The sequence below is a fragment of the Lissotriton helveticus genome, chromosome 1_1 (assembly GCF_964261635.1).
Source record: "Lissotriton helveticus chromosome 1_1, aLisHel1.1, whole genome shotgun sequence".
NCBI lineage: Eukaryota > Metazoa > Chordata > Amphibia > Caudata > Salamandridae > Lissotriton > Lissotriton helveticus.
In genome coordinates this window covers 836,765,475-836,783,054 of record NC_136057.1, presented here as the reverse complement: position 1 = coordinate 836,783,054, position 17,580 = coordinate 836,765,475, and the positions used below count along the sequence as shown (strand labels likewise).

At 42.0% G+C, this 17,580-nt stretch overlaps 1 protein-coding gene across 2 annotated transcripts in view; it reads left to right on the top strand.

Moving 5' to 3' along the window:
• The window catches only part of PAH (phenylalanine hydroxylase), a 237,327-nt gene that overhangs the window by 115,826 nt on the left and 103,921 nt on the right, over positions 1 to 17,580 (top strand). The gene's annotated exons all lie outside the window — the stretch shown is intronic.

Below are 17,580 nucleotides of genomic sequence, written 5' to 3'. Positions count from 1 at the left end.
TTCTGGCACTCTTAATACAAACAGAATCCCTTACTTGTAGTTTGGCAGGTTTTGAACCATGGTTATCGTCAAGATAAATTCTGTTTTTGGCTTGAGAAGAAGACAATTTAGATTTAATTGCATCAGTATCGTAAAATATCATATCATACCTTTTCATCCAACCTGTATTAGTTTTTGAAAATGGAATACGACATCTCAACAAAGAGAATGGACATTTTCCAGAAGAGGGATGTGGAGTTATTCTATACGCCCATAACATTTTCTTACACTCACACTCCCACACAAGTTTTGACTTGATACACACTTGTATGGTATTTTTAATGACCCTGTTAAGTCTTTCTACATCACCATTCCAAGAAGGATGATATAATGGTGTCAACTTATGATCAATTCCTTTTGAAGTAAAAAATAATTGCATTTCCTTGGACTTAAATTGAGAACTATTTTCAGTCAGAACAGATGAAGGGCAACCTTCTTGGATAAACACACATTCCAAGAATTCAATAATAATAACAGAGTTAGCTTTCTCAACCACTTTCATTTCGAACCATTTAGAAAATAAATCAACAATAATAATGATAAATTTCACATTATCGTCAAACCAGTTGACAGGAACTATAATGTCTATGGCTAAATTTTCCCAAGGAAAATTAGAAGAAGTAACATTTCCCAAAGGTAGATTGAAGGCTTTTTTTTGATTTGTCTGAAACTCCACAATTTAAGCAAGATTTAACAAACTTTTCAATATCATTATTCATCCCTGGCCACCAATACTGATCTCTTACTCTTGACTTAGTTAGAGATATGCCCAGATGACTTTCATGGGATAACTGCATAATGTGAGCTCTAACTGACACAGGTGGAATTATTTTATCACATCTTAATAAAAATAACTCAGAAATAGAACGTTTTTCACGAACTTCCCAAAATCCTCTCAAAGAATCATTAAGATATTTTTTACGAAAATATTTCCAACCCACCATAACTCTATACTTAACCTCAGTCAGGACTTTATCTTCAGAATCAGCTTTGAACCATTGGTTTTTAGAAAAACTATCAAAGCCTTGTAGGTTGGGAGCACTACAAACAGCATTTTTAATACTTTCAAAGGTTTGTTGACATTCCTGGGACGAAACGAAAGGAATTGCAGGAGCATCTAAAATAGCTCTTAAAAGTTTAGTCTTAGGTTTTATACCCTGAGCACTAATCTCATGGCCTAGATACATAACGTTGTCTTCTGAAAAAGTACACTCAGAAAATTCAGCAGTGAGACATCTTTCATCAAGGACTTTCAGAACTTTTCTCAGCCTAGAATCATGCTGTGGTGCGAACCCTTTGAATTCTCTAATCTTACCTGAAACTACGTTCGGAAATTCTGTAAGATTGGTATCTTCACTTACTCCAGTAACCAGAACCTGTTCAATGCTGTTGGGATCAAGAACAATGTGTAAAGCTCTTTGATCTCTCCAGCCTAAAACAGAAGGACCATTAATGGCGATGTATAACTTACAAAATGCTGTACGATGTTTGAATTCAAAATTCAAAGCACGAAAACCCAACATTTCTATAGTGTTACCAGTAAAGCTTTCAGTAAGAATGTCACTGGGCTCTAAATGAGGACCCAACTCATTCACTAATTCTTTCTCCCAAACTTTTTTGTTGACAATAGTGTAGGGAGACCCAGAGTCGGCAGCAACTTGTACAGGAATACCCTCAAATTTCACAATACATAAGGGTCTGCTTCTTTCATCCTCCCCAATAACTAAAACAATATTACATTGTGCATTTGTAGAAGAAGTGGGAGAAGACAAGCTTATGTCAGAGTCATAATCAGAAGAAGTATCAGTGATACAAGCTACTTTGGTATGTTGGTAAGACTTTTTGTTGCATACTTTAGCATAATGACCAACTATGCCACAATTGGAGCATTTTGCGGATCTAGCAGGACAATTTTCAGAGCTTGCATTATGATTTTTATCACCACAACGGTAACATGCAAAAGAAAACGAACTACCCTGATTGGGTTTGTTAGACGAAGAAGAAGAATTCTTGTTAGTTTGGAATTTCTTGCTGGCACTTTTTTTTGCGTAAATATTTTTCTTTTTGTTGTCAGAAATGTTGTTCACAGTTGGTGTAGAAGAAGATTCTGATTGATTAGATAGTGCTTTGGAACTCCTATCTGATAATTCAGCTTTTTTTTAGCAAGGTAATGACATCCTTGAGACTAGATTCTCCTTCTATCCAAAGTCTGTCTTGAATACTCTTGTTTTTAGTACAAACAACAACTTGATCTCTGATCAATTCATCGTGTAAAACACCGAATTTGCACAGTGCAGCTAAAATTTTTAGTTGAGACACATATTCTTCAACAGTTTCGTTCTGGAGTTGTTTGCGTTTGAAAAACGCGCGTCTTGTTACACCAATGCAAACAGTAGGTGAATAGTGCTCAGTTAAATCTGATAATGCTGTTTTAAATTTGTCATAATCCCCTGATCTATCGGGTTTTTGCATTTGATCATATACCCTGAGACCTTCAGGACCGAGACTGTGAAGTAGCATTCGCATTTTTCTATCAGATGACAAAGCACCAACATTATCCTCCAAAGTGGCGATGTAATTCAAAAAGTAATTTTTCCATTCATCCCACTTAATTATAGGATCACCTGGAGAAACTAAAAATTCCTTAGGAGTGCTAATGTTAATGTTAATACATGAGGATGATGCTGAGGCAGCATTGCCAGAAGTAGATTGTTCAACACTCATGTTCAATAAGAAAACGAATTTGATAAAAAATAAAAGTCTTGAAATGAAGTGATGTTAAAACTGTAAAACGAAGTACATTGGAAATGTCAAAATTGAAGATTAGATAAATAAAATCTTACTTCTGAAGGAGTTCGCTTTGTGAAGACAAAATTTCCTTTGCGAGGAGACTCCAAAGAATTATCGAAGCCAGACGTGCTCAATCTGGAGTTTCAAGATGGCGGCACGTACGCGTTACGTCGGGTCACGTTGGTTGACCTATGACGTGGTAACGTGTATAAACAATACTTGTTCCTGGAGCGTTGCTAAGCGTCAACGTTGCTAAGCGTCAGGCTCGAGAATGAGGCTCGAGAGTTGAAGCGAGCGCCTGTACACGGGAGCAACGGAAGACGCGTTTAAAGGTAAACACCTTGTGCGCGAAGGAACAAATGTGCGAAAAATGAAATTAAACCGCTAACTCACAGTTTTAGTTTCAAATGTATTTAGGATGCGCCGCTTTATCCATTCCGGTGAAATTAAAGTTGAAGAAACAAAGGTTCGTTGTTTGAAGAAATCCGGGAGACAAAAAATTTTGAAAAAAATTCTGAAGAAGTGAAGAAACTTCTTAGGATCCCGATCGTCGCCAATAAAATGTAGTATTGAATGAAGAGATGGATCAAGTGGAATATAGCTTCTAGAATTTATTCTCAAGTAAAGGAGCACGTCTGGTCAGATCCACAACCAACAGGAAACTGACCAACAGTAAAATGTGGAACATTCATTGACAGCATGACTGGAATGTGGAACATGACAGCATTCAAAGAATACACAGGTCTTAAAGAGATACTTACTAAAGGTTGTAATCCTACACACTATAAATAAATAATAAATTATAAACTAACATACTACAAGGTACTGTTCAATTTTGCAGGTCTCAACAGCTGTTCCCTTCGGAACCACATTTTTCTCAAGGACGTGTGTAGATCTGAGCACTTATTCAATACTCTGTAGGTGCTTTTCAATTTCCACACAATACGCCATTTTGGGGACTCTTCATTTTTTTCTCATGTGTTTTTCCAGTTAAGACTGTTCCTAGCGCTATGTCAATGACGTTCTTACTGGGTTTGCTGTTGCTCACATTTCTAGCCCTAATTCAAGGACAAGTCTTTACATGCCTGGTTCTTTCCTCAATGTCGCTGTGGTGTATGTCTAGGCCACTGGTCACACGTGTTTACCTGACCACAACTTCTCCTCATGTGCCTTTCAAAGGGAAGTTTTTCTCGCGTTTCTGGCACTATGTCGAGGTCATGTTTTTACAGAGCATGCTGTTTCTCACGTTTCTAGCACTATGTCAAAGACTAAGCTTCGCTGTGTTCTTTCTTTTTAGTTCAATGTACAAAATTTCAAATGCTATTTTTTTTGCTTGTGCATGGTTTGGCCACTGCTGGTTTTTTTCCTTCAAAAATGGCAGATTAAGGTTAACCATTACATGACCTTGTCCTCAAACGTTCGCTGTATGGTATGTTATGTCTTTAAATTTAGTTGTATGGGATATATATATATATATGACCCTAGGTACATACTCCCAAGATTTAAATTATGGAATTATCAATGTACTTGCATGCGTTCAATTACTAAATTATCTCAATGTACATGCATGCATGCAGTATTCCTTAGTAGGGAATGCGTATCTCAATTCACTTATTAATTTGCATGCATTCCAGTAGTTTTCCCTTGTTGGGATTACATTGTGTTGTGCTTACCCATGTACTCACGGTTTCAAATGGTTACTCTCAACAGTTCAATTACTTGATTTTTCAATGTTTTTCAATTTGTGACCTTTATGAGGTTGTCAATTTTTGTTGCTGCCTCTCAACATTTCAATATTTTTTCAATGTTTTGACTTTTTAAGGTTGTCGATATAGGGGTTCATCCCACTCAATTCTTCAATGTTTCTTCAATATAACCTTCACTAGGTTGTGGGGTTATTCTCCTCAATATTTCAATGTGTGACCCTTCACAAGGTCCTCTCAATATGGGTTTTATCCCTTTCAATTGCTCAATGTGTTACTTTGCAATGCTATTCCAAAGTTGTCTACATTATATTTTATTGTTGTTTTAACAGGGTAGTATGAAGGATCTTTTGTTGTTCTTTCCTCTGCTTCTCTCTTTGCTATTTCCATTTTTTTCAATGCCTGTCTCCTTTCATACTTTTCCTGCCAGTGGGTGTGTCTGGAGTAGTTCTTGGGTTTCTCTTTCCATTTTCTTTCTTGTTCTTTTATGGAGAAGGGAGGATGAGTACTTATTTATGTTTTCGTACCCTTCGGTGGTTTCCTCCCACTCTTTCTACCTTCTTGTTCCTTCCATTTTCTTTCTCGTTGCCTTATGGAGAAGGGAGGATGAGTACTTATTTATGTGTTCGTACCCTTCTGTGGTTTCCTCCCACTCTTTCTACCTTCCTGTTCCTTCTATTAGTTTTTCTCTTTTGCCAGTTCCTGTTGTTCCAGTGGTTTACTTCTCTACTGTTCTATCCGTTGTTGGGTTAGGGAAGAAAGGGAGATATGTAGTATCTTACACCTCTGTCCATACTTGTCCTTCTCCTCTTTCATCACAATCAATGCCTCTAGAATGTTACAGTGTGATGATGCTCAAGGGAATGTTGGGTGTCTCTCAAGAAAGGCACAGTTTAGATGGGCTGAGCTGCCTGCTGGCTGCTCCTGGTGGGGCTTGCACATTATTACTTCTGGACCCAACTACTTATCTTCGATAAACCAACCTGAAATACCTCAACGTGTCCAGCCTCATTACTACAAATACCCAATATAGTGCCTGAATTATCATAGGGCAGGTCAGAAATAGTGGGTTCAAATTGTGCTCAGACTGTTTGCAACCTGAGCACCTTTAGTGAAGCGATCTGATGTACTAATCAATCACAATCAAAATGTATGTTCATCAAGGGTCGCAAAACCTCCTGCCTCACGAATAATAAGGAGGCAAATTGCATTTGCCACCTTCAACAAATGTGAAAGCGGAGACAAGACCGCTGCCCTGCATTTGCATTCTCATAATGTCTAAATTTTTTTCAGTCTCACTTCGACAGTGCATGCGCTGTCTCTTCCAGACCTTTTGTTTTCTAACAGTAGGCTTAGAAGCTGTCCATTGCTTACTATTGGTTGGGTTCATTGTTACTCTCATTTACTTGCTTCTTATTGATCAGATGCTGTAGGCTTCCTTCCTGTTCGCATGTTGGTCCCTACCCTGGAACATGAAAGTGCTACTTAAGTCTCTCCAGTACTCATGTTTTTAAGCGCTGCTTTCTTCTTGGAGTTTAAGAACACTACAAGAGTGTGTATTTTTCAACCGGCTCCCTCATGTACTTCTTCCTCTTATGCAGGGTTTTAAGTGGGTTGGGTCCTGCTGGTGCTGTGCACCAGCCATTCTAAAAAGCAGGTGCTGAAACGCATCCCTATCGAGCTCTCCATTTATGGGCTCACGCTCAGTGAAAAAAAAAATCTTAACTCTGCAGCAGTACCACCCTTCACTGCCTTTGATGTAACTTCAAAGAGACTTCTTATAGTTCTTTCAGCCTCATCATTTAAGCACTGAAGAATTTTCAATATGCTACACAACAAAGCCATAGTTGTTGCTTATTTATCTTATGCAACTAACAACTATTGACTAAGCCAATAGCCCTGGTTTGTTGTTGTTGTAATGTTACTTGTTGTATTATATATCTGGCTGCAGTGACAGAAGCAGGCGGCACACTATGATAAGCAAAGTCTTTCAGTATATATGTTTTTAAGGCGCGCCCCGAATTACAATGGCCACGCTCCTTTGAAAGACCCCCAAATTTTTTCATCCCACTTAAAGCCCTGTTCCTATGTGTTGCTTCCATCCACCCTCATCTGTGTTGCTTTCCCACACCCTGGTCTGTGTTGTGTGCTTCCAATATCCATGTTGTTGCCTGCCGCCATTCATGGACAGTGATTTGGTAACACAGATTATGGGTAGGGCTTCAATACAGAGGAAGCGCAGTGATTAGAGTACATGCAGTGTGAGCAGTGCTTAGGATAGACTTATTATGGGCAGTGGTTTGTGAACACGGAGTATAGACAGTACTTAGAGAATTCGAAATATGGGCAGTGCTTAGTGAACACAGATTATGGGCAGTTCTTTACGAACACAGCATGATTGATACATTTTCTCTGGTACGTAAAGCAGAAGAGGCTAAACACAGCCCCTCATTTAAAGGTGAATGGAGAGGGGTACACATTGTGTTAAACATGCCCTATGCGGATTTCTAAGCAAGAATACAATGTTGCTGTTGTAAGTGATGGGGACAAGCACATCAAAATGTTGTAAGATTTCATCTTACTACAAAAAGCTGGTACCAACTTTGCACATGTAAACGTCGAAAAAATACATGCAGAACGACTGCCTACATGTTATACGCAATGTAATGCCAAGTATGTGACAATACTGTAATTACTGGATACTGTAATGAAGTTACTATACCATGGAACGTCTGCAAGAAAATCTGAAAATGTTTGAAGGACCCCCAGATCAAAGTGTTTTAGTGGAAAGGCTGGCATTAGCAATTTGATTCAACCCGATGCTCACTTTCTTCTCAGGGAAAAAAAGGCAAGACGGTGTAATTGTTTTCTTAATCTCCGAGATATGCAATATAGGTATCTTGGGTCCACCATTATCCCACCCACATTGGATTAAAGTGCTCCCCTCGCCTGCATCTCACCCCGGGGGAATAAATTAGGGGAAAGGGCGGGGCGGAGGGATGGGGGGTTTGATGCAATGCAGGTCACTTGAAACAGTTGACGCACTTTCAGGATAGATATAGACTACATATTCTTGGTATCTTGGTACCTTGATGCCGCAATGACACTGTTATCGAAACTTAAAGATACATACGAGATAAAGTATCCCCTGCCGTTCACTCTGAAGCTATTGCAAGTCATCCAGGAGTTCTTTTATGAGTTCATGGAACTCCGAGGTGACTTGTAAGACATTTTTAAAGTATGGCAGAGGATATTTTATTCCATGTAAATCATGGTCACACCAATGCCCTTTCCACAAACTGCATACATTTTTCAAGCCTTGATCGTTCATATGAAAGAGGTAGTGTGCTTAAGTCAAGAAGAATAAAAGTGAAATTACTAGGTAAAAATAAACAAATATAGCATTTACTAATTTATTGCAAAAAGTATTAGAACGCCTAATGTACCCTATTTCTTTTATAATGACCTGTAGAATGCAAAGAATAAACATGTTGTCATAATTATCTAATTTCTACTGAGCAATATTCAATTAAGAAAAAACGATAAGAAAGAAAAGCTAGTTCTCGATGTTGTTTTTTAAACAACAACTGAAATTATGTTTTGTGGCCTGCCCTTTACCTTGGCTGCCTGCTCTTACAGCAGGCATTGTGACTTCAAAACTCAACTGTAATAACTTATTACAGCTACGTAGAAACATCATTTTCTTATTACAGGTGAATAGAGATATCACAACTAGACTAATATGGAAATTTAAATGGGTTTTATAAGGGGATTGCAGGCATCCATGTATTTTAGTACTTTATTTCACACCCTGAACATTGCCCTGCGACTAAAGGAGCTAATGTACTTGCAGTTCTAAAGCCAAGCTGCAGTGATGCTAAACTTGCCAAATAAAGCCAGTAATTGTCTACAGGCGCTGCACTCTATGACTTTAGCTGCTTATTCTCTAAGCACCTTGTTACTTCCTCCCCTAATAAAGAAGGGTAGGCATGGAGAGAGTAACTACGTAGAGCACCTTTCATGCTCCATGGTTGAGGCTGCATCCGGGTGACTGTGGACGTACACCAAGATGGCAGGCATGTAACGTTCCACGTCATGCCACAGCAAGCTAGCCTAACCAGCCATAAACATGCTCCCTACTCCATGGACCTCGGCAACCTGATCCAGATTGAGGCTGCCCCAGGAGGGGGTAAGCCTACATGCCCTTACTCCTGCCCCCGCCTAAAGTCAGAGACGCTGAATGACAGCACGCTGCCACCAGACCCAATAGGAAACCAAAAACAGCGTAGAGTGCACTGTGCTGCCCAGAGAAGAGCCTGCGGTATCACAAAATATAGAGAATATCTACGTGTGTGTTACTTTAAACATCATTCATGATCCAAACTGTTGTTATAGTGCCATGTGGCTGGAATTTCAATCAAGATAAGCCCAGCTTTTGAGTCTCTGGAAGTGCCAAGTGATCTCTCAGCAGGCCACTCACTGAACTATGGTTAGAAACAATTTACAAATCCAGGCTTAGTACTGCCCATATGTGGATCCCTGTGTTGTTGTGCTGCAGCAGACACCACACCACTGTGAGCACAAGGCAGTATCTGATTGGCCACCTGGATGAAGCAAACACTGAGACAGCAACTTGGCTTATTTTTCTTAGTTTTCAAGCCTGACGAAAATTACGGATCACCACACTGAAATACATTAATCTAACCCATGATGAGTGGCACTTGGCAGGGCTGCACAGGGGGCAGATGCAAATTACAGTGTTATTTAAGTTTAGGTGCTTTTGTGTCAGATCACCAGTATTTTGTACTGCCGGCATCATGTTTTCCATGTTTTAAACTTCTATTGTTTACCTCGTTTGCTATGAGGTTTGCAACTTGTATGAGTGCCAGACCTGTGAAAATAAATGATTATCCAGTACATCTACTTTTGTACCGGACAGTGCCAAACCTGGATAGACTTCATCAAAATGAAAAGTTGCCCCATATACGTTTTGTCCTTGTGCAACTTTTTTCCCGGCTGCACAAGCCACAATTGTAATTGGCAAAATGTGTACTCAGCAAGGTGGTGTAGAATCTAGCATTTTGAATCATGGTGCTTCAACTATTAACGACATGGAATAGTATTATATTTCGAAGATGAAAACGAGGAAATATCAGACGCCTACAGTATCTTTTATAGGTCCCCAGGATTTTCCAGATCGTGCAGACTTGTTGATGGAATTATCTAGTGTCGACCTTTACATATAGCGCCTGTTTTCAAAAGAACAATTTGATCTTTTCTCGTAGATGTGACAATAAGTCAAATCTGTCTTTTTATGCCAACACCACTTGCATGTAGGGACTGAGGTGACCGTGTATTTAAGAGAAAAAAACACAATTTCTTGTCCTACAATGCAAAGTTCTGTTGGAAGAAAAAAAGAAAAGAAGGAGTGTGAGTCACATGCAGTGATGCTTTGAGGCCAGGCTGAACAAAGACTGATTTTGCTGGTTTCATAGTGTGCAGGATTATTGCATAACTTGCATCACATGTTTCTCCTGTATGTGTTTGTAATTCTTACATAGCAGTTGTAATTCTTGGCACTTGAGTGACATTTGAGCTGATGGTATTCTCTTTGAGACTGAATGTTCTGACATCCTTTTACGATAAGGAAGCAGAGTAGTTTGAACCACTGTTGTCAAGACTTGTCCATAATCTGGGGCTCGCAGGATAAAATCCTGGGAGAACCTTCTCTGCCTTTCAACAATCTGAACTCAGGAAAAAGACTGCTATTCTACTGCAGCAGTTATGTAGGGATTCATTGTATTAATTATACATTGCACACTGAGGAACGGACGATTCAGTTGTGAGAATTCAGTTTACATCATGGATTCTGGGAATTGTAGTTTTGGCTTGTTTCAATAGATTTGTTACAGTTATCAGATAAACATTGTTTTGCTGATGTTAATTGTGCAGGTCGTACGTTTTCAAAAACATAATAATGAGAGCAATTAGCAATATTTGATATTCTGTGTGCACGTTTGTGTCTGTCTGTAGGGGAAAGGTATAGAGGACCGACAACCCAAGGACATGACTGACTCTGTGTCTTATGTGACTAACTCCTTTGGCCAAATCTGCATTTGTTTTAATCAAAGATCACTTTGCACTCTGAACCGTTTTATGACCATTTCTAGATCATTACATTGCACAAAAGTGGATAGTTTGCGATCTATATTATTGTGTGGCCATACCTGCTTTATCCCACTCATGATGGAGTGCCAGTCATATTGTCACGCATACGACATTAAAAGGTTATACATTAGCCACCAAAAACATGGAAATGGCAAACGTAGGCAAGCTGAAAACTTGGCAGCTATACTGGCTTAGCTCGATGATGAACACAGCCTGCCATTGGGCGAGAAAGTTCAATGCAGGCCCCACATTTCATAGCTGGTAATTCAGCTGTTATTTTCTATGACTATGCTCAAATGGAAGTCTAACTTTTCGCAGTTTGTATCTAATTAAATTATTTGAAGCAGAAACAACCAAGGTTAATGGTTTCTAAATGAATGGGATTCAAATATTAAGTTGAGCCTGTTTCTGGAATTCAAAAACATGGCTGTGCTGCCACCTTGTGTACGAGATTCACATCTACAATGACATTTATTTAAGGAGCTGGGTGGAAATTAATGAATACTCCAAATAGACCACTCTCCGTTTCTACATTTATATTTTATTGGGAGCAAAATAAACCTCGGAACTCCAAGTCATTCCCAGATTCTGAGGGGAAAATTTACAAGCCCATTACGCCAAATTTGCGCCACCGTTGCGTCACTTTTGTGACGTAGCCGTGTCGCAAATCCAGCGCTATCCTGCAAGCTATTTACAACTTGACATATCTGGGAGATGCGTCACGTTGTAAAGCCCTGTACCACATGTGGTCGTTCCTGCGAAGGGGGGGAGTTCCGGCGCAGGAACGCCTCCAAAAAAAGGCTGAGTGAAATCTACAAGATTTCACTCAGTCACTTTTAAGGCCATGCTGAATAAAAAAAACCTGCACCTGCTTGAAGCAGGCGTAAGGATTGACGCAGCATGTTAGGGATAGGGGCACCCCGAGCCTTGCTGGAGCTGCGTTGCGCTTGCGATGCAGCTCCAGCAATGCGCCGCCTTTCTGCTGGGGGACGCGACACGCATCTGCCCATCCGTGCACTTAGTTCACTAGAAAGCATTTCTCCTTATTTTGCCTGTTTAAGACCAGGTTTTCCCGGCTCTTTATTTTAGCGCTGCCTCCTATTTACTCTGCTCTTGTAAATAGGGGGCAGCGTCAAAATCAATGATTGTTGCAGTGAAACACCCAACACCACACCAACTGCCCACTTCTTTCATGCTAAGTGTAGCGTGAAAGTTGGCCTTATTTACAAGGCAGCATTAACCCCTTGGCCGCGGCGGTAATTCCGCCATGGCGCTGTAGGGAAGAGGGGGGCTGCGCGGCGCCGTCATGCTCGTGACGGAACCACTCTGTCACGAGCCACAGGTGCGCTGTGCTTGTGGCGGAGTGGCCGTGGAGACGTATCCTTCAAGGCCTTCACCGCCAGATGACATTGCTATCTACAACATGGTCAGGAATGTGGCAACAGCTTATGGAGTGAAACTGGAGGAAGAAAAACCAAAAGCCTGCTTCCTCTTAGAGACCCTTCTCCCCACTCAAACCAGGAGTCAATTCCTCCCCATGCTCCCAAGTGTCCTGGACCAGGGGAGGGAGGCATTCAAGGAACCAACAAGCTGCAGGTCTGTCACACCTAGGACAGAAAAAAAGTACAAACACTCCTCTAAGGATCCTCCCTACATCCAGGGATCCGTCACGGTTGACTCCATCATTGCAGCAACAGCCAGAAAAAGGGCCAACGTTCCCACAAACTCAGGCCCACCACCAGACAAGGAAAGTAAGAGGAAAGACCTCACTGGAAGGAAAATAGAGAGGAAGGCAGCAGTCCACTGGCACATTGCCAATTCTAATGTCCTACTCAATAGACATATGTACCAGCACTGGGAGGAGGTCAGACAGCTACTCAAGCACCTCCCTGAGCAATACCAACAGAGAGCAATACACCTGGTGGAGGAGGGCAAGAACATAGCAAACTCATGCCTGAAATCAGCCCTGGATGCGGCAGACACATCCAGCAGGCTCATGATGATCGGGGTCACAGAAAGAAGGCACGCCTGGCTGAGGATCTCAGGTTTCAAGCCGGAAGTACATAATAACATCCTGAACACTCCCTTCAATGGAGAAACCCTGTTTGGAGCGCCAGTGGATGAGAAACTGACGCAACTCAAAAAAGAAAATGAAACTGCAAGGTCCATGGGGGCCTTGCAATTCAGAGGCATGAGAAGGGGCACCCGACACGGAGGCCAAACGGAAGGGGAGGAAACCAGCCGGGAACGTCACATCAGACATTCCAGCAGAGCTACCAGGGAAACAACCAAGCGCAGCAGGGTCAGAAGCAGCAGCAAACCTCAAAATACCAGCCCAGGGGTCAGAGGGGGCCAGCAACCCACCTCAAAGTGACTCCGCACCACCAAGCGTGCCCACCCACACAACACCTCTATGGGAGGGCCACAACAAATTAAGCAAAAAGGCCTTACACGTACAAAAATCAGGGATCAACGAACATGTAACACCAGTAGGAGGCAGACTAAAACACTTCTTCCAGGAGTGGAAGAAAATAACGACAGACAAATGGATACTGAACATCATACAGTTCGGATATTGCATAAAACTGGAAAAAAGGCCTCCAAACAGGAAACCAAAAAGAAAGGCTCGCTCTGCAAAAGAACTAGTGCTACTCCTGGAGGAAGCACAAGAACGTCTCCACAAGGAGGCGATATAAACAGTACCATTCAAAGAAAGAAACCAGGGAGTGTACTCCAACTACTTCCTCGTGCCAAAAGTGGACGAAATATTAAGACCCATCCTGGATCTATGGTTCCTAAACCAATACATAAAAACTCACAAATTCTAAATGACATCCCTACAAGAAGTCATCCCTCAGATAAGGGAAGGAGATTTTATGTCCACCATAGACCTCAAAAATGCCTACCTACACATCCCCATGAACAGACAACATAAACATCTACTGAGTTTTGCCATAAATGAAGCGCACTACCATTCATAGCCCTGGCCTTCGAACTAAAATCCGCACCAAGGGTCTTCACCAAGTGCCTTAGCAGCAGTAGCAGTGCACCTATGGAGGGAAGGGATTCATGTATACCCCTACCTCGACGACTGGCTAATAAAAGCAAGTTCATACAAACAATGCCAAAGACATGCACAGCGGGTACACAGATGCTGACAGAAATAGGATTCTCTATACACTGGGGAAAATCCCCTATGGAACCAGAGCAAGTGAATATCTTCCTAGGAGCACAGATCAACACCATACAGAGCAAGGTGTTCCCCAGCGACAAGAGAAAACTTGCCTGCTGAAGGAGACACGTCTATACCAGAAGGGGCGAGCTCTGACAGTGAGGACAGCGAGCAAGATCATTGGGATGATGGCATCCTGCATACACCTAGTACCCAATATACAACGCCACATGAGACCATTCCAGGAATGGCACAAATAGCAATGGTCACAAGCTACAGGGAGTTGGGAAGATCTAGTGGTTGAAACGCACACAGTGCAAGATGAGATAGAGTGGTGGAACAAGGAGAACATAACAAAGGCGAAGCCTTTAACACCACCAAACCCAACATTGCCCATCACCACAGACGCATCCCAGAGGGGATGGGGAGCACACATGAACCAGCTCAAGGTGGGGGGTCTGTGGACTCCAACAGATGCGATCAAGCACATCAACTACCAAGAACTAAAGACTGCGTTCCTTGCCCTAAAAGCCTTCCAGAAACAACTGTACAAGCAGAGAGTGTTGATATAAACAGACAACACGACAACAATGTTCTCCATGTACAAACAGGGAGGAACACAGTCAGTTGCACTATCCAACCTAGTGCAGGAGATATGGAGATGGGCGATCCCACTAGAAATAGACCTCCTGGCTATACACCTACCAGGAAAGGACAACGTGGAGGCAGACAGGCTCAGCAGACAGACATCAGCATCCCACGAGTGGGAGCTCAATGCACAGGAAGCGCAAAAGCTATTCAAAAAGTGGGGGACACCAAAAATAGACCTGTTTGCAACACACCAGAATGCAAAATGCCAATACTTCACATCCAGGCAACCAGGGGAACAGTCCCGGGGGAATGCCCTATGGATAAGCTGGTCGAAAACATTTGCCTACGCTTTTCCCCCGATACCACTGATACACAGGGTACTCAACAAATGCAGAACCAGAAACATGACACTGATTCTGGTGGCACCACAGTGGGCCAGACAGTCCTGGTTCTCACAAATAGTGGAGATGGTGCAGGGACCACCTCACAAGTTCACAAAAAGAAAAGACTTGCTCACCATGCAAAACTGGGAGGTACTCCACCCAGAGCCAGAGAGCCTCTGCCTGGCGGCATGGCTCCTGAAGACGTAGAGTTTGCACACCTGAAACTCCCAGAGAGCACCCTGAGGGTGCTACGGGAGGCAAGGAGACCTACCACACAGAGGTGCTATGTGGCGAAATGGAAAAAATTCACACAATGGTGCATCAGGATAAAGCTACACAAGAAAATGACCAAGGAATCAACCGTGCTAAAATATTTAACACACCTGCTGAAAGCGAGCCTAAACTCCACCTCGCTGAGAGTGCACCTAGCAGCGATAGTAGCCTACACAAGAGGAGAGAAGGGAAAGAGCTTCTTTACATCACAAGTAGTAAAGAGATTCATGGAAGGGGCAAAAAGGACCGCCCCACCAAAGAGGATCCTGCCACCGGCAATTAACCTTAATTTAGTCCTAACGGAACGTATGAAGGCACCTTTTGAACCTATCCATAAAGCCTCACTACAATTGTTCACAATGAAGACAGCCTTTCTAGTGGCAATCACCTCGCTAAGCAGGGTAAGCGAGCTGCAAGCGCTAACACTACAAGAACCCTACATCCAGATACACAATGACAGGGTGGTAATGAGAACGGACCCACACTTTATGCCAAAGGTGGTGTCAAGGTTTCACATGAACCAAACAACACAGATACCAAGCTTCATTCAGAACCCAACCACAAGCGCAGAGAGGGCACTGCACACTCTGGACGCTAGAAGGGCAGTAATGCATTACATTGAAAGAACTAAAGAGCACAGGAAAACAAAGCAGTTCTTTGGGTCCTTCGCGACCAGTTTCATGGGAAGACCAGTAACAAAGGGCACCATCGCACGATAGATCGCACAAACTATACAATTCTGCCACAAGCAGGCAGGGCAAGAGCTACCAGGAGGGGCACAAGCCCACTCTACTAGGAAAAAGGGATCACCAATAGCCTTCCTGGCTAACACACCCATACAAGACATACGTGTGGCGGCAACATGGGCTTCAGTGCACACGTTCACTAAGCACTACTGCGTGGATATACAAATGAACAAAGAAGCACAAGTAGGATAGAAAGTGCTTCAACATATATTCAACAACCAAAGCTCATCTTCCACCCAGCTGCCACAAACATAACAAACCGCTACAAAATCTATGCACAGAATAGTGAATCCAGAAAGATTCATACTGCAAAATGAATAGTTTCTTAACTATCGGTGTTGTTTTGCAGCTTGAAGATCTTTCTGGATTCAGTAGCGAACCCACCCACATCTGCCGGAAAGATGAGACAGGAGGTAAAGGGAATACAAAGACAATATACAGTCAAACTCTTTAAAAGAGTCAAATCAGGAGTTCCTTAAAAAAGAGGGAAGAACCTAAAATGATTGCAAAAAGGATGAATAACAATGACACAAAAACAGGAGAAAAAAAGGAATCCGAAGATGGCGCCCAAGGGTGGGAGCTTCCACAGGAAGGGTGCCGACGTCACAGGAAGTACACCAAAAGTTGCGACGTCGACGCCCACCTGGGCTACAAAAAAAAAAGATAATAGACTACGATTTCAGACCCAACAACTAGACCGCGTAATAATGCACAGCATAGTGAATCCAGAAAGATCTTCAAGCTGCAAAACAACACCGACAGGTAAGAAACTATTTGCTAAAGGTAATTACTACTCAACATATTGAACCAATTGTATCCAGCTGAGACAGATACAGAAGTACAGTAAAGCCCACACGGATTCTACGTTTTGGTGGGTCACCGCAGCTATTTTTAGGATTTACATATGTGACACACATGTTATAACAGCTTAGTATAGTTAATGCATTATTCTAATAAACTACTCTACATATAAACCAAACATGTAGATTGTGTGCACTTCTGTGCAGGAGCTGTAGTGACCCCCTGAGATATTTCATAATGATTCAAACCTGTGACCAGAGATTACACATAGATCTTTAAGCATATGAATTTACTACCTGATCTATCATAACGGTTTCAAAGCTTGAGACTTGCAGGATACACAAACATATCTACAATAGGTTCCTTAACCCCTTAAGCTTCATGAAAGTCACAAAAACTTTACACAACAGTTCTTATCGTTGTCATTTACTATCAGCGTAAACTTGGACAAATTAAGGCATTTACACTGGGAAATCACAGTCTGGTTGCATTGAGTCTGCTCCTTTCCTCAAAACAGTGCCCTATCCAATACGCCCCCTTTCCTGTCACCACTCCAAATGCCTGTTACTAAAGTATAGAGTGAATGAATGTGGGACAGTCGGAAGGATAGAGGAAGAAGGGAAAGTAAAAAGAAAGCTAGGGAGGGAGGATCTAAAGATGGAATAAAATTGAAAATGCCCACCTCCTCAGAAGTAGTGTCTCATTGAACCTACCTGCATATGCAGATGAATATAGTGGCAGGAGCGTGATGGCTGTAGAAAAGAGGAGAGTACCTTTTATAAAAGAGGTATTTGTTGAGTTAATGGTTGGAAGCAGTCCCTATCAGACTCATGGGAGCAGGAGAGGAAGAATGGTGAAAATGCCCTTTCATGCATGGTTTGTGACTGACCCCTGGACTGCAACACTGATATAAG